We start from the raw sequence: 14,787 nt of genomic DNA, 5'->3' as shown, positions 1-14,787 counted from the left end.
GCCGTGGCGACCGCGCCGCGCATCCCCCCGGCCCGCCGCATCCCCCCGGCCCGGCGGTGGGGCCGGGAGACACACCTTATCTTTATTTTTTTAAGTTTTCCGCGCTCCCGGACACGCGGGCGCCCAACCGGCTTCCAAGCACCGGTAAAAATCAGCAGAGGACTAAGGAGGCCCCTTGGGGGCTGCCCGGGCCCGGCCGCCCCCGGGTGTCCGCTCGGCGTGGCGGCGGGCGGCCGCAGCCTCCCCCCGGCGAAGGAGGGCACGGTTCCTCCGGGCGCGCTCCCCGGGCACGGCTCGGCCCGCCCGGCACCCCCGCGCCGGGCAAGGAGAGGAAGCCCCCCGCTTCACCGCCCCGCCATGCCCCAGCACCTGTCCTCGCACCGACCCCGCTCCTCTCCGGCGCCGAAAAAACTTGCTGGGGGTGAGGTGGGCGTGCAGGTGCTCACGACCCCCCCCCCCCATCACCCCCCGCCCCTTACCTCCGCGGCGGCACCCAGGGAGCCGCGGGCACGCCGCCGCCGCCGCGGGCAGCGATGACCTTGCGGAGAAATTCATCATCCGGGCAGGAAAACAAGCCCTTCCTCGGGGTGTGCAGCGGCGGGAGGAGGGCGGGCGGAGGGAGGGAGGAGGGCTCGGCTGGGGTGGCCCTCCCCGCCGCGGGGGGCAGGGGGGAGGCGATTGGGGCCGACTACAGAGGGGCGGCGGCGGGAGGCTCGGGCGGAGCGGCCCCGGCCAGCCTCTGCCACCGCCGCCCGGGGAGCCGTGCCGAGCGGGCGTCGGCGCCTCCCCGCCGCTTGGCAGCTGCGGCGGCGGCCGGCTTGGGGAGGGGGGAGCGGGGAGCGCCCGGGCTGCGGGGCCGGGCTCCCCGCGGCGGCTGCAGGGAGAGCGGGCAGCACCCGGGGCGGGGGGGGGGGGGGGCGAGGGGTTGCCGGCCAGCGGGGAGGGCCATCCACCCGTCGGCGCTTAGCCCCTGCACCCCGCCTCAAGCCCTCCCAAATCCGGAGGGCGCGGGCAGGTACCTGCTTCCAGGAAGGCATTCCCACCTCACACCAACCCCACCCCAGGCCTCTCCTGGCCTTTATGGCCCGGGAGCTGGAGGTTCCTGCCCTCCATCAGGCGCTTGGGGCTGAACTGGGGGTCCCCGGGCCCCTCCGCAGACCCCCGGGCGAGCTCGGCAGCCGTGCCAGAGCCCCGACGGTGGGCTGGGGCGGGCTCTGCATTGCCGCCTCTGCCAGCCGGTTCTTTCCAGCTCCTAAAGCAGAACTACCCGCTAAGCTGCTTCGCGGCAGAAGAGCTAGAACTGCAGATCCAAAATCCACTAATTCCGACCACCTTTGCTAGTCCTGCATGTGTCAGCTGAGGAAGCGTACCTACAGGTAGCTAGCTAGGCACTTAATGAGCCGTTTCCTTGCGGAGCTGTACAAATCTGCATGTGGAATTGCAGTGTATGCAAATGCGGATCATCTCCTGTCAGGCTTTCAATTTGGATTGTTCTTTTTGATAGGCAAGTTTGGCTTCCTGTATGAAGCACTGCCCTGATCCAAGCAAAAATAGCAGCAGCAAAAGACATTTTAGGTTAGGACTGGAAATTGTCGGGAAATCTTTGCTCTAATTTCGGTTTGTTCCCACCAGGGTGGAATTTTATCTCTCTCTGCTGCAGTCACAGGAAATGGTTCTGCCAGTGCCCGGAGATTCAAGTAAAGTACAGGTTTTCAACCAGGAGGATTCTAACTCTTCTACCTCTCTTTATGGATAAATAGGAGCAGGATTTCCAAAACTATAGGACAAGCTGTCAGGAGAACTCTGTTGCAATATGGAAAAGATTGGGGGGAGGAGGGGAAAATGGTTGACTAGAGGAGCTAAGAAAATAATTTTTATTTCTAATTGTTGTAAATATCAATGAATCACATTCTCTTGATCCATATGAATGGACCCATATTTTATTCACTGCTCTGCAAAACACCCTCGGGCTCAGTTATTGATCTTAAATGTCTTTGACTCAAGGGTTAAGAAATAAGAAACATCTTACATATCCTGCCGTGGCATATGTAATTTCTTCCCCAACAGTGGCCACTAAGATCAGCACATATTTATGTAATAGCCATTCCTGAATGTGGCTTTCTGGCAGTTATTTAGCCATGGAAAATTTAAGAGATATTTTCAATATTCATCAACAATAACCACTTTTTTACATGTGCCAGAATCAAATCAGCAGTACTCTTAAGAGCTTGAACATCCCAAACACGAGGGTACCTCACTGGACTGGGGGAGAGTGGAGAGAGCATCAAACTTTATCAGGAAAAGATTCACAGCACTAGCACAGCCAGGGGTTCCCAGTAGCTCTTAGTTACTTCATTCTCTTTACAGTCTTGCTACTTGGTTCTCTGGAGGACTGTATAGAACTGGGTTCTCATCCTGGTCATGTCTGAGTCAGGAATACAAGGATAAGGTTGGCAAACAGCGTCAGTGTTCAACTCCTCTTCATTATTCTGCTAAATGACCTATTTTTAAAGAAACATTGCCAAACTTCCTAGAATTAATCCTGCTGCCATTAACATTACTACAGTGAAACTTCCCTTTTTTTTTTTGTTAAAGAAGAAGAAAGGCTGGATGATGCAATTTCCTTTTTTTTTTTCAGCAACTGTACTTTTGTGAAGAGGTCCTCGTAGGCACTCACAGACCTTGCTGCTGCAAGGACTTCATGGGACCTCAGGGGCTGCTCAGCAAGAGACAGTTGCAATTAGTGTAGGGTTTTTTCCCTAAACTTTCCTAAACAAAAGTTTCCTTATCTGGATTCTTAAGAAGAGACCCTCTTTGTTAATAATATCCCCCTGACCCTGAGAAACTTAAATCACAGTCTTGGCACTCAGCCAATTAATTAATTCTGCAAGCTAGCCAAGCTTCTTGCATCCTTTCATGTAAGCTTGAACATCCACCCCAGTGCCATCTTTTCCTTTCTGCGTCTTTCTCCCCATTCCAAAGTCACCGAAAAACATTAATGCTACTCCCTTCGACAGCAACCTTCCCTGCCTAAGAAGAAATAACCTGCCACAGAAAGGTGAGAATCAAGCTTTCTCCAGGCAGCCCTTGTTTGGCTCCGGAACCATTTGCAAAGCAAGGAATTTCAGCTGGTTTAGTACTTACAGCTAATACTTTCCTCTTCTTTGGAAACCAACTTTGAGATTAATTGAAGTGGAAACATGGTAGGATTTTCAAAGGCATGTAGGAAAGGCGATTGACCATCCAGCCTTGAAAGTCACAGCAATAAGAGTCATACACATTCAGTTGGAAAGGCTGGGAAGCTTTTCTATGGGCTATTGCGCCCTTCCTATTTTAGGGTTGTGAAGTATCTTCAGAGTGTGTGGACAGCTCAGTCCCAGCACCTGCAGGAAAGGAGCAACAGTAATTCTGAGGCAAAAAAGAGAAGGGTTGGAAGCTTTGTTTGCTACAAGCCCCTCCATACCCACGCACTTCAAAACTAGTGCCCGAGTATTTTCCTGCCAAGTTCAGATAAACATTTCCTTCTGTCTGTACAGCATTACTGAGAATGCCTGTGCTGCTTTCAGCAGCCATGGCTGAGCACTGGATCTACCTCTTATTGTCTGATGTACAAGGAAATCCAAGAGGAACAAAGAGAGTAATATGACTGAAATACAGCTCAACTAATAATCTCTTCCCCATGCCCAGCAGGGCATGGATGCTTCTGTTTCCAAATGCAATGATGACCTAGGAAAGCTGAAAAGAGGCATCAAAGAGACTCAGATCATTGCAGAAATTGGTTAAGGTGATGAAGTGCACACGTGCACTCACGGCATGGCCACTTTATTTATGAACTCTTCTCATGTACCTATTTTTTTCCCCTATGTCCTTTTCTCTTTCCTGAAACACAGCCTACTGTAGAAGGATTTCATTTGGTACCTCATGCAATATTGGCATTCAAGACCTCTAAACCATTTTCTAAACCCTGTTGTGAGCTCTGAACTCCATTAGCTGCTGTCCTGATAGTCTAAAGACGTCATCATATCTCAACATATCAATGTGTCACCATATCAGTGCAAACCAGATATTTAGATTATTCTGGTTTATTTTTCTGAATTTTTAACTCATTAGCTTAATCACCTGTGAGTCATGACCAATTTACTACTATTTTCCTCCATCTTTTTGTCGTCTTCTATCTCCAGCTACATACATTTGATTTATGTTAACTTTTTGTAGGTCTTAATGCAGAAAAGCATTCACACTGACGGCAACGCATAGATAGTTGCTTAGCTTTAAGCACCATGCTTAGCACTTAATAAAGTCAATGGAACATACTTAAAATTGTGTGCATAGGTCTCAGGAGTATCGAGAATAATAAAGAATTAAACCTTTTAAACTCGCTAGTATTGACCAGGGTGAATGCAGAAACCTTAAGAGGATTTTCTTCTGATATGTATTAGGCCAGAGCTCAGGGCAACAGGAGCCTGGATTTTCCAGGAGCTGCCAGAATACAATTAACCATCAGAAATGACAACCACACTTCTGCAGTGCCTTTGAAGACTCTTGTAGAATGTTTTGAAATCTCATCTTCAAACTATATCACCATCTGGCTAAAAGAAAGTAAGTTCTTTAGTGTAGCTGGAAAAAAATAGAGCTGATGATTTTTTAAAATGAGGAGTGGTATTGGATATTGAGAAGATGTGTAGTTGGCCTAAACTAGTGTAATTTCGTTCACTTCAATAGCGATACACAAATTTATGTTGGTGTGAATGTTCTATATTGCACTACTTCTACCATATTTCTTAATATATTTTCAGTTTTGATGACATTGATACCGAACTTAAATTCTGTAGAGAGCTTTTTTAATGCAGCATCTTTCCTGTCTTCCTCAGGAAAAGGAGTTACAAATACTTCAAAAAGTAAATGAAAGCAAAACTTTTCCCAGGCAAAACTCCAGCTGAAGACTGAGCTGAAAAGAGCAATGAAGAGCAAACTTGTGAATACAATCATTTGATATTTGGAGTTTTGTGAAGGCACTTACACCTTTGCTTGCCACTAATGTGAAAAACAAGTGAAGGACTGGATGAACATGTTCATTTTGCACTGGGAGCTGAGCCAGAAAAAGATATGAGTCCTCTGGTATGATAGCTGTAGTCAACAGCTGTACCATTAGAGACAAATGTATCAAGGAGGAAAACCGTGCACGAGGTGACGTGATGCGTGTGTTTTGTGATCATGCGCTTTCTGTGTAACCAGCAAAGCAGAGCAAATACTCATCCCACATGTTACACGGCATCTCCCTCTCCCTTTCCCTCTCACATACCTAATGGGCTGTACTGGGCATCTCACAAATGGATGTGCAGCTAAGCGCAGTAATAACACTCCTGGATCATTAGACTGGCATTGGTAACACAGTTTATGGCTAGAAATAACAGGTTCTGTTGGTCATATTTCCTTGAAGAATGTTTCCCTTAAACATTATGGTCTTTATAAAAATAATAATAAAAAAAGGATATAAAGAAAACAGCATGGAACAAATAGTATGCCATTGTGAGTGAACTCAGTATTTGGAGTGGTCTTCCGTTTCACGGTGATTCTAAGACTCTGTGAATCCATATGCTAGTTGCTGTACTTCAGGCAGCTGTGTCACATTTCAGTTGAAAATATGTAAGGATGTGAATTTCCACAGCGTTGTGAAAATGCCTTTGACCCTCGCCATGCACCTTTTAACAGTTTTTGCTGCTGACTGTGCTGTGAATGTCCTCGTGGGGAACTTCAACCTCCCAATGTATACAGGAGGGATAACACAGCAGGGTGTAGGCTATCCTGGAGGTTCTTGGAGCACATCAACTTCTTCACCCAAGTGACAGAGGAGCCAATGAGAGATGCTCACTGGACCTCATACTTGTCAACAAGGAGGGACTCACTGCGGATGTGAAGGTCAAAGGCAGCCTTGGCTGCAGTGACAATGAAATGGTGGAGTTTGGAATCCTGAAGGGAGGGAGGAGGGTAAAAAGCAAGCTCACAACCCTGGTCTTCAGGAGAGCAGTTTGGCATTGTCAAAGATTCTATTGGTAAAGGGACCCAAAAAAGCTGGTTGCTATTCATGCATCACCTCCTACAAGCTCAAGAGCGGTCCATCCCAATGAGGAGGAAGTCAGGCAAAACGTCAGGAGGCCTGCGTGGATGAACAAGGAACTCCTGGGCAAACTCAGACACAAAAAGAAAGCATACGGAGGGAGGAAGCAAGGACAGGTAACCTGAGAGGAGTACAGATACATTGTCAGAACATCCAGGGGTGAAGTTAAGAAAGCTAAAGCCCAAATGGAACTGAGTCTGGCTAGGAATGTCAAAGACAAGAAGGGCTCCTATGGGTACATAGGTAACAAAAAGATTAGGGAAAATGTGGGCCCATTGCTGGACGAGATGGGGGACCTGGTTACACAGGACATGGAAAAGGCTGTAAGAATGCCTTCTTCACCTCAGTCATTACTAGCAAGACAGTCCTTCAGAAATCCCAGGTCTCAGAGACCAGGGTAAGTCTGGAGCAAGGAAGACATAGCATTGGTGGAAGAGGATCAGGTTAGAGAATACTTACGCAGGCTGGACATACACAAGTCCATGGGCCCTGATGGGATGCACCCACAAGTGCTAGGGGAGCTGGCTGATATCATTGCAAGGCCACTCTTCAAATGGTCATGGTGACTGGGAGAAGTACCTGAAGACTGGAGGAAAACAAATGCCATTCCTGTCTTCAAGAAGGGCAGGAAGGACCCAGGCCAGTCAGCTTCACCTCAGTCCTGGGAAGGTGATGGAGCAGCTAACCCTGGAAACCATTTCCAGGGACACAAAGGATCAGAAAGTCATCAGGAGTGGTCAACATGTCTTCACCAAGGGGAAAACATGCTTGACTCGATAAACTTCAGTGGTGAAGTGACTGGCTTAGTAGACGAGAGGAGAGCAGTGGTTGTTGTCTACCTAGACTTCATGAAGGCTTTTGACACTCCCTCCCCCAAGATCCTCATAGAGGAGCCGATGAAGTATGGACTGGATGAGCAGACAGTGAGGTGGATTGAAAAGTGGCTGAACGGCTCTGTTAAGATCGTGGTGATCAGTGGCACGAAGTCTAGTTGTAGGCCATTCACTAGTGGTATACCCCGGGGTGAAGACTGGGTCAATACTGTTAAACATCCTTATTTATGATCTGGATGATGAGTCAGAGTGCACCCTTGGCAACTTTGCCAATGACATAAAACTGGGAGGAGTGGCTGATACACCAGAGGGTTGTGCTGCCATCCAGAGAGACCTTGATGGGCTGGGGAAGTGGGCGGACAGGAACCTCAAGCACTTCAGCAAGGGGAAGTGCAAAGCCCTGCGCCTGGGGAGGAACAACCCCAGGCACTGGTACGTGCTGGGGGCTGACCAGCTGGAAGGCAGCTTTGCTGTGAGGGTTACCGAGCATTGGCACAATTGCCCAAAGAGGCTGTGAAGTCTCCATCCTTGGAGGTATTCATCTGGATGTGGTCCTGGGCAGCCTGCTCTAGGTGGCCATGCTTGAGCAGGGGGGTTGGACCAGATGACCTCCAGAGGTCCCTTCCAGCCTATAGCAGTCTGTGATTCTGTGATTCCTTTGGTATGATGGGAACCTTTAGTCAATGTGTTGTGACACTTATGTTTTCACCCGTAGCATCTATGTAGAACATTTGGGTATGATTAATTTCACATTCTGCTGTTCCCATTTCACACATACTCTATATATTCATTACTGTAATTCTAAATGTGAAACAGGCCACACAAAAAAACCCTCAACCCTTCTCCCTTCTCAACAAATTAAAAAAACCCATTTGATGAGTCAGTAGTTGATACTGTTTACCTCCTTTTATGTCAACAAAACTGAGATCTGGAACAACACATAATCATAATGATTATAGACATAATGAGCTGATTTATTACGTACTCACCACATGGTATTCTGGTGCATATTCAACTGTAATGATGTCAAATAATACGACTGGAAAGCCTATCTGCTCAGACAACCACTGCCTACTGTGAACAATAAATTAAGCTAATGTGGTATCAGACACATGGGGTCTCTGGAGTCAGAGCCCTGTCTACTTAAATTGACTGGATGTATCAAAAATCTATGATATTTTTAGAATTTCAGGAAAAAATAAAATCAGCCAGAGATTGTGGTGTTTCTGCTTCCTGCATGAATTCACTAATTTTCACCAGCATCCTACTGACATACGGTCTCAAGTGTCTGTGATGCAACTGTGCATTGTGAAGCAACATTCCTGGTTATCATCTTTAACTTTGCCTATGCACCCATTATTCCTGAATTATATTTTTAAAAAATCTGATTTACTGTCTCTTGGCCATACTTCATGTTGTTGTATCTATCATCATGATCTATCTATCAATCATCTATCTATTACGTTGTTTTATCTAAAATAAGTCAGTCAAATCTTTCAATTTTTTTTGGCCTTTTCATGCATCTATTACATCTCTTGCCCAGCCCTGGGTCTAATAGCATTACTGGTATCAGAAATGGGTAGTAACTGCTCTATTTATGTGAATAAATAGGAACCAAATCTTTGGCTAAAAAAAGCTTAGTTGTAGCTCAATGTAGCTGTTTCTAGAAGCTGAGCGTGATCTGTTCAAAAAGCTTGTTTTGCCTTTTTTTTTTTTTTTGCTTGTTTTCTTACCACAGAACTAACTATCTCCACTTCATCAAATCAACTGATTTTACAGTTCCTCAATTTAAAGTAGGTCAGGCCCTGTCTTCTGTTTCTCAGGATTATTTTCTGTTTAAGCTTTCACGCATGCTGCCAGCAGCTCAGTCCATTCACACGGGGCACCCTCGTACGTACAGACCCAGCCAGCCCCGTTCAGAGGGCTGCCCGAATGGCCGTGCTGCACCTTCCCCGTGGGCTCCTCCACAGCAGGGTTCACCACGGAACTCACACTGGATTAGCTGCACTCGAATGGACAAGGTTTGCCTGGGAGTTTCTCCCTCTTTGTCCTTGCAAGTCTTTCTGCTAGGCTGATTTTCCACTGTTCCTTGGTTACTGCTCCCTTTAAAGTCCCTCCTTGCTACAGGGACCATCCAAACTCTGTCACCAACACCAAGGGTATGATTCATTCATGCCAGGACTGAACTGATCTATCTGGGATATGTAGAGGTCCCATTCTATGTAATTGCAACATTTTAATGACCTGTGAACCTATGGAAAGCATTTTCAGATGGGCTTTCTGCAGTATAGACCCATCACTGTTTCTACGCAAGTTCTGCCAAAAACCTGTCCATTTTGCCTGTTGGTGCATAGCATTAGGAGTGGCAGCATGGTTAGCATAAGGTGCTTTGCCTGCATGTTCTTTGAAGATGTTTCTTCCTCTGGAGTCTGGGACATCTCTCCAAAACATGAACTAGTCAAGGTTTGGTGATTCACAGGTAGATTTGGAAGATACCTGTCTCACAGTTGTAGAGCAAGACGACATTTTCCTGTCATTTCTAAGGAAATCTATGAGTACCAACAATTGTCTTCGAGTTCAACACAACTGACACTGAAGTTTCTAGGTGATTTCTTACTGATTTCAGTGGACAAGGCAAAAATAATGGAATAAGTCACAGATGGCAGATGAGCAAATGCTTTACTGTCTTTTTGAAGCCATCATGCCTTCAGATAATTTCAGAAGAGCTTGATCTTATCTTTGAGCTAAAAAATCTTCAGACTCCTGTCAACCAGGAAAAAAAGGTACAGGGAGAAATAGCTGAAACTAATCCTAATAATTTTGTATTATCTTGCCTACTGCTAACATATTTGAATGGTGTTCAGCGTGGAAAAAAGAAGTCATTTTTGCATCTGCACCTAATGGGAATTTAATGTCACATTGCTTTATGACAGCAGCTTTGATTAATTAGCAGCATTCTGAACTCAGAAACTGATGGTCTGAGAGTTTAGCTCAGCTCTAGGAGGCTGTTAATTTAAAAACCACTAAGACTTGTTATTTCTTCTTTTCAGTATATTCCTCTGGAATTCACTGTCAAGAAAATACCCTCAACAGATACACATTACCAGTAGTCACAAGCACATGTCCTTGTCTTTCGCCACACGTGCTAGACTTCACATCGCTACACAGAGCTAAGGCTCCCTCGTGCTCAGTATCACTTTGGGACTGGCCGTCTGTGTTAGCTAGGAATGGATTGGGTAAGTAGCATTAGGAATGAGTGAATGTGCATTTGGGCCAATTTGCAAAGCTAAACCGCAAGCCAGCATTGTGCCTTCCGACACTTCCTAGGACTGGGACTACCCATATACTAGGTGAAATGTTAGCTGTGATGTTTGACGTGTGCTGTGAAATTTTTCCTTTCCATGAAAGTTCAGTTTAAATACTGCTGTGACAGGATCGGAGGAACAACAGAAAAAGAGAAAGCGAGCCACTTCTCTCCAATATTCAAGACATGTCAAAACATTCAAGACAAGTCAAAATGAGATGCTCAGAGTAGCATCCCCCTTTTATCTCACATCAGGGCTAAATTACAAATGATCCCACTTCCATAGGCCAACCTTAAAGTAAGCTCTCCTCTTCCAGTTCTGTCCCAACCCGTCATTTGCCTGCCTGAATCCAGTCCCTTCCTCTGTCCTTTTCCTCTAGGATTAGGAGAATATGTGGCATTTTCTACTCGGGAAGATGTTCTAACCTCTTCTTTTGAAGACAGTATTGAAGCTTTTCTCAACAGATGTTAATCTTCTCACCTGTCCATGAATGCAAATACACTTTACAGTGTAACTTACTGGGTAAAGCTGTTGTAAGAATCATGAAGTTGCTCTCCTTCAGGTAGCAGAGGTAGACAATTTTCGTGCTGAACATCAGCTGAGCATTTCAGGCATGTTTCGGGTAACAGCACAAGAAGAAAAAGCATTTCACTGTTGGCTCCATGAAATAAAGTCAGGCACTATATCTGACCAAACGATTTCAGGTTTTTTTTGCCCATGGTATAACAGTAAAGGCAAGGAATATTAATTCTTATTATGTACCTGACAAAAAACCCCGCCATGTGTGAATTTTGTTATATTGATCTCAGGAAGCGTTGTAGAGATTAGACAAGAATGATTCTTGCAATTGTACTTAGGTACTAATGGTAGCGAAAACTCCCAAAATTCCGGAAAGAGATAATATTTTAGAGACTACACTGTCTAGAATACACAAGCCTGGATCTGCTTTTCATGTACTCCCTTACTCTTGTTACTTGCCATTCTTCTTAGTTGAATATTTAGAACTGCTGTGTGTAGCTAACGAGCGTTAAGATCAATGCTGCGTGTGCCGCCAAAGGCATTAAATAGCACTTGCCAACAACGTCAACAGCACTGAGCCATCAGCACACGAAGAGCAAACCCAACTCTCCCAAGCCGCCGCCCCGCCCAGCCCAACCAAAACTGTAAAATAGAAACAAATGACCTGGATGGCTGGCTGAGAGCCTGAATGTTTTAGAACAATTTTGTTAAAGATGTGCTCTTCGGCCTCACTACAGTCTACAAATTAGTCACCAGGACATTCCCAATTGGCATAGAAATGTGAGTGTTTTGGATCTGGAGGACTCTGAATGTCTCATTGTGCATTTGGGTATGAACCTTTTCTAGGCTAACAAATGACTAAGGCTGGCTCAAGTGATTTGGGAAATATTTTTTTTTTTTTAACAAATATGAGAAAGACAGAAATGGTTCAGTGGTTGGGGCACTGGATTCTGACATTATTTTATATCCATTTAAGCGTGACCACAGACCTCCTTCATAATGTTAGTGAAACCCTTAGCGCCTTGGTTCTCTTTACTTTACAGGACAGTTGCGGAAAGAAGTTCATAAGCACATGGCAGGTGCTCAAGAATGCCAGAATTGGGAGCTATTGCGAGCAAAGGAGTAGCTCTCTCTAAAACAGGGCTGCTGGGGTTTCAGAGGTTTTTTTCTTCTTTGCCAAGCTTGCAGTGGAGTAGGATGTACCTGAGTACTGCGATCACCAGAGCTGAGAGAGAGGACTCAAGTCTAGGTTTGCTTGTTCAGAGCTACTATTGCGTCAAACAACAAGAGACAGAAAAATGTTTACAAAACCTGCAGGTTTGATATTTGGGAACAGAAACTACCTGAAACCTGTTTCACATACAAAATGGTACCTTTCTAATGGATAGGAAGGTTTGACAGAGTCTCTTGGGCTTTGACGTCGCTGCCCACCAGGCACATGTGGGAGAAGCCAGCCAGCTCATGCTGTGGATCTCACACATCTCTGTCCCACCAGAGCAGCTTGTTTTTTCCCATTCTCCCTGGGAAAAGTTGATCGATCTCCCTACCCGTGATACTTCTTCACCTAGCTTTCTCTGAATGTGGTCCTAAGGTGCTAATTTCCACTGTCTCCCAGGAGACAGAAATGTTAATAGCAAAGTACTACGAGAGTGCTGTGGTTTGGGTTTTATATTGGGAAAATCTTTTTCAGATTCCCATAACAACAGCCCTGTTGGCAGCCTTATGCCTTGGGGATTTGCAAAGGGAAATCACCCATTTGCCCGGGCAGCAGAACAAGCATGGCAAAGTATTTCCTGCTGTGCTGTGCTGAAGCAGCTGCTGAGTATTAAGGGATACATCTTGACACCATGTTCCCTCATCAAATAGCTCAGAACCGTTTCCCAGCTGGCAAAACTCTCTGGGCAGCCTGGTGGCTTTCCCTCAATCCAGTTGTCAATTCCTCCTAGTCTCCTACCTCTAGAATGGCCACAACATCCTCTCGTTACTCTGACCCTGCTATTAAACACACAAACAGGTCTCGCCCTTATGAGTCTCCACTGGATCACATTTCCCCATGCTCCCATTGGGAATGACCTCAGCCCCCATGTGATGGCAACTGTCACCCTCCTTTCTTTTCCCTATTTGTGCTAAATGCTTATGAGTCAGCTGCTGTTTTATCTCTGCCGTGATGGCATCCTGATGGGATGACTCCAAAATCTGAGGCCTGGGACTAGTCCTGCTTTCCTGCTCATTATCAGATTCAGCTGGTGTGAGATCCTGGATGTGGTCACTGAATAGGATGCCAAAGTAACGAGAGAATAAGGCAAATAGAAATCCTCGTTCCTCTACTGCTTCCATATCGTAGATGAAAAACTGCAAAGCTCTCAGCTGTCATGGCCAATGCTTTCTGTGGTTATATACACAAACAAACATATATATATATATATTAAAAAAACCTTCTAGGCTAAGGTTTCTCATGCCTAACTCCTAATGCTGTGTGACTGGTTGCTTCAAAGGAGCTAGACCTCCCTGTTTTTTTTTAACGCTTAGTCCCCCAGATATAACCACGTTGAATTTAAATGAGAGAATTGTCCCTGTTTTTCCTGCCAGAGTGCACTGAGCCAGCATCTTGATCAAAGTGAGGCCAACTGGTAATACTGTAAGAAGCAATTATTATTAGTAAATGGAAATCAATGAATCTCTGGCAATTTATAATGGATCAGAATGCGCCTTTAGCAATAGGGAAAGCCTTAAAGCTGATCTAAGCAGTCTGGTAGGACATAGCAATCCTCAAGCAGTCATAAAGCTGTCCTAATGAGCTGAAGCTGAAAGCTCTGGGATAAGTGGGCATCCCGGGGACTCACAGGCCAGATGCAGCGGCCCCCTCGTTGTTGCAAAAAGCCCTGAGCAATGAAGTGGGTGGCTGCAACTTCAAGTGGTCATGAAACTGCCCGTCCTTTTGCTGGGTACTGAGAGCTGTAAAGAGCAGGAGAACAAGGCAGCGATGTGAACCAGGCTGGATCCTAGCAAGACACATGGAAGTACAGCCAGAGAAAAAAAAAAAAGATATCTGAGTAAAAAGAACTGTGAATTTTAAGTCTCTCTTGGTGTTGCCTCTTCGGAATACACAGAGAAAGCATATTTCTTACTTCCAGCAAAATAGTGTATTTTTATGTCACTGGCATAACAAACATTTTAAATTTATAGGGGTCTCTCTATATCAGCTCTTTGCCTAAATATAAATCACTTTTACTTGTTACTGGGGAAAAAAACCATAAATATGACTTGACATTCTTATCACCTACGCGGTTCCCAACCAAAAGATTTACTACATTGCTCTCTGGGAAACATTCTTGTAGTTAAGGGACTCATACAGAAAAACTCAGCTGTGAGGTAGCCTTATGTATATGAGAGATATAAGTCAAACTATAGTCATCTCCCTAAATCTATAGTATATTAACTGCCAGATTGCAAAGGATGGATAAGACTCTGCTATTGTTTGCTTGACTTTGACATAACTGCCATACAACCCATGTTCTCCACAGAATATCATGATGTTTGAGAGGCTTGTGGCCATTTAAGTTTACTGGAGAATGGCTTACTATTCAAAGAGAATCTTTTAAGGCAGTGAATTCTTTGCGGCGATAATATCTTCAGTGTAATTGAAAAACCGATTTGCATTTGGTAAATGTTATTTGTAGCTGTAGTCATTGCAGATTTGCTCTAATTCCTTTTAACCTGCATGTATTTGCAGAAGTACCCTGCTCCCAGGAGACACCAATACCCTGTTTCAGGAGTCACCACAGAGATTTTTTCCACTGGGATGTCCCCGGCTTTATATGAGTATGTGGTTACTTCACATTATTCCTGTGCCACTTTGGAAAGGGTCACACAGGTCATTGGAAAAGCAGCCTGTGAGCTGTCTTTGGCATAGGAAGTTTGCTTGTGACCAGTCTTGAAGTGGATTGTGCTAATGGACACAAAGGCAGCAGCCTGTGACAGATGGCGTACAGCCGTTTCGACAATACAGTTG

At 45.4% G+C, this 14,787-nt stretch overlaps 1 protein-coding gene across 2 annotated transcripts in view; it reads right to left on the bottom strand.

Moving 5' to 3' along the window:
* GPRIN3 (GPRIN family member 3) overlaps positions 1-1,113 on the bottom strand; it is a 29,958-nt gene extending 28,845 nt beyond the window's left edge. The window contains exon 1 of one of the 2 annotated variants that reach the window (XM_075751631.1): positions 1,020-1,113. The gene's annotated coding sequence lies outside the window, so the exon portion shown is untranslated. Of the gene's footprint in view, positions 1-479; positions 774-1,019 lie in introns of those variants that run through there. The other variant, XM_075751630.1, reaches the window with a different exon arrangement.
* Between the last annotated feature and the right edge of the window lie 13,674 nt (positions 1,114-14,787).

Source organism: Balearica regulorum, chromosome 4, assembly GCF_011004875.1.
Source record: "Balearica regulorum gibbericeps isolate bBalReg1 chromosome 4, bBalReg1.pri, whole genome shotgun sequence".
Taxonomy (NCBI): Eukaryota; Metazoa; Chordata; class Aves; order Gruiformes; family Gruidae; genus Balearica; species Balearica regulorum.
Note: the sequence above shows the minus strand (reverse complement) of the source record. Positions and strands in the feature narration are given on the sequence as shown.